Consider the following 2,619-nt stretch of genomic DNA (forward strand, 5'->3'; position numbering starts at 1 on the left):
TCTATCCATCTGTAGAGTTGAGGTCTCCTTTTATATATATGCGGTGTACTTGTACTAGCTGCGCAGGCTACTGTCAAACATGATGTTGTTGCGTATGCATGGCGTGTACAAGGAGTTTACCACCGGCGAGAAGTAGTTAGTTAGATGAGTATTTTGTAATCTTTATCTCTTCTTATCTCTAGCTTTTCTTCTTCTCCAAGATGTAAATCTCTTAACCAACTTGTACGCGTGTTTGGGCTCGCAACCCCTCAATATAACACGCAACACGTCTGCCAGGATCGGTAAGACGTTTACCGCATTCGCACATGGTATCAGAGCCTTCTTCTTCCACCAGAAACCCTAGCTCATCCATCTCCATCAAGTGCGCAACCATGTCTTCCTCCTCCGCCTCCTGCCAGTCGACCCTTTGCGGTGGAGCTCTGGAGAAGCTAACCCGCGGCAACTATGTTCTGTGGCGGACGCAGATGACGCCACAGCTGCGCGGCGCCGGCCTCTTCCACTATGTAGATGGCACGGCAACCGAGCCGGCCGAAGTCCTCATCACCAAGGACGCCGCCGGCAAGGAGACCACCGGGACGAATCCCCTTCATCCTCTCTGGGTGAGAGAGGATCAGCAGGTCCTCGGCTATCTCCTCCAACACCCCTCCAAGTAAGTGCTCATCACGGTGACCACGATCACCACGGCGCGCGCTCTCTGGGTGGCACTGGCGGACATGTTTTCGTCACAATCACTCAGCCGCGTCAACAACATCCGGACAACGCTGATCAATGCGCAGAAGGGCAATCAATCGGTGGCCACCTTCTTCGCCGCCATGAGGGGTCTCGCCGATGAACTTGCCGCGGCGAGAAAACCCATCAAGGACGACGAGTTGATCTCCTACATCATCCGTGGGCTGGACCAAGACTACCAGCCCCTTGTCTCTACACTAGATGCCCGTGTCACTCCGGTAACTCTCGATGAACTTTTTGCCATGCTCAGTAACTTTGATCAATACATGGCACAGTATCATGGTCCCGGCGGTGGCTTCAAGTCGTCGGCAAACTCTGCATCCAGAGGCCGCGGTGGTGGCTCTTGATCGCGTTCATCTTCCCGTGGCAAGGGGAGGTTCGGCTCCAGCGGCAGCGGCTACTCCAACAACTCACGCGGCGGCGGGTGCTCCGGCACTCCAAAGGGCATCGTGGTGGTGGCAGTGGTGGTTCCAACCGGTCCCGCCCGGACTTGCCTCGCTGCCAAATTTGCGACAAGCCTGGCCATACGGCAAAGGACTGTTGGTACCGCTACGAAGAAGATGACGGCGACTCCTCACAAGATGAAGAGAAAGTTGTTGCGGCGGCTGATGGCTCCTATGGAATTGACACAAACTGGTATGTTGACAGTGGAGCCACCAACCACATCACCAATGAACTCGAGAAGGTCACCATGAAGGAGAAATATCGTGGCAAAGATCAAATTCATACAGCCAGTGGTGAAGGTATGGGTATATGTCACATTGGCCACTCAATTTTTAATACCCCTAGTCGTAAAATTCACCTCAAAAGAATCCTGCATGTTCCTAGTGCTCATAAGAATCTTCTCTCCGTTCACACAATTGCTATTGATAATCATGTTTTTCTTGAATTTCATCCTTTCTTCTTTTTGATCAAGGATCAGGCCACGAGGAAAGTTCTCTATCGAGGTAGATGTGTTCGAGGGCTCTACCCGTTGATTCCAGAGTTTAGAAGATTCAATAAACAAGCTTGTGGTGCCATCAAGCTTTCGCCCACACGATGGCATGATCGTTTAGGACATGCCTCTTTTTCTTCGGTTGAAAAATTGCTTAGGAAAAATAAGACCCCGTTTGTTGGTGAGCGCAATATTGAAACTATTTGTGATTCATGTCAGTGTGCTAAAAGTCATCAATTACCATATCCCATATCCACTAGTGTCTCCACTAAACCCTTGCAATTGATCTTTTCTGATGTGTGGGGACCTGCCCCCTCCTCTGTTGGTAGACACATGTACTATGTTAGTTTCACCGATGACTATAGCAAGTTTTCATGGATCTATCTCCTCAAAAAAAGATCTGATGTGTTTCAAGTTTTTCACAACTTTCAAGCACTTGTTGAAAGAAAGTTTGACAGTAAGATCATTGCTGTCCAATCCGATTGGGAAGGGGAATACGAGAAACTCAATTCCTTCTTCCAAAACATAGGCATATCTCACCAAGTATCATGTCCACACGCTCACCAACAAAACGGGTCAGCCGAACGCAAACATAGGCACATTGTAGAGGTTGGCCTGGTCCTCCTCGCAGGAGCCTCCATGCCTCTCAAGTTTTGGGATGAGGCTTTTCTTACAGCCGTTCACATCATCAATATGCTTCCTAGCCGTGTCATAAATAATGAAACACCTATGGAACGTCTCCTCCACACAAAACCTGATTACACCTCTCTCCGTGTTTTTGGGTGTGCGTGTTGGCCAAATCTTCGGCCTTACAATAAACGCAAGCTCATGTTCCGTTCAAAATGGTGTGCTTTTCTTGGCTATAGAACCCAACACAAAGGAGTCAAGTGCCTTGACATCTCTACTGGTAGGGTGTATATCTCACATTACGTTGTTTTCGATGAGACAAAATTTCC

The 2,619-nt window shown here is 49.1% G+C and overlaps 1 pseudogene; it reads left to right on the forward strand.

Annotated features, from left to right (window-relative positions):
- The first annotated feature begins 851 nt into the window (after positions 1-851).
- On the forward strand, positions 852-990 carry LOC123151496 (uncharacterized; annotated as a pseudogene).
- The last annotated feature ends 1,629 nt before the right edge of the window (positions 991-2,619 follow it).

This window comes from Triticum aestivum, chromosome 1B, assembly GCF_018294505.1.
Source record: "Triticum aestivum cultivar Chinese Spring chromosome 1B, IWGSC CS RefSeq v2.1, whole genome shotgun sequence".
Taxonomy (NCBI): domain Eukaryota; kingdom Viridiplantae; phylum Streptophyta; class Magnoliopsida; order Poales; family Poaceae; genus Triticum; species Triticum aestivum.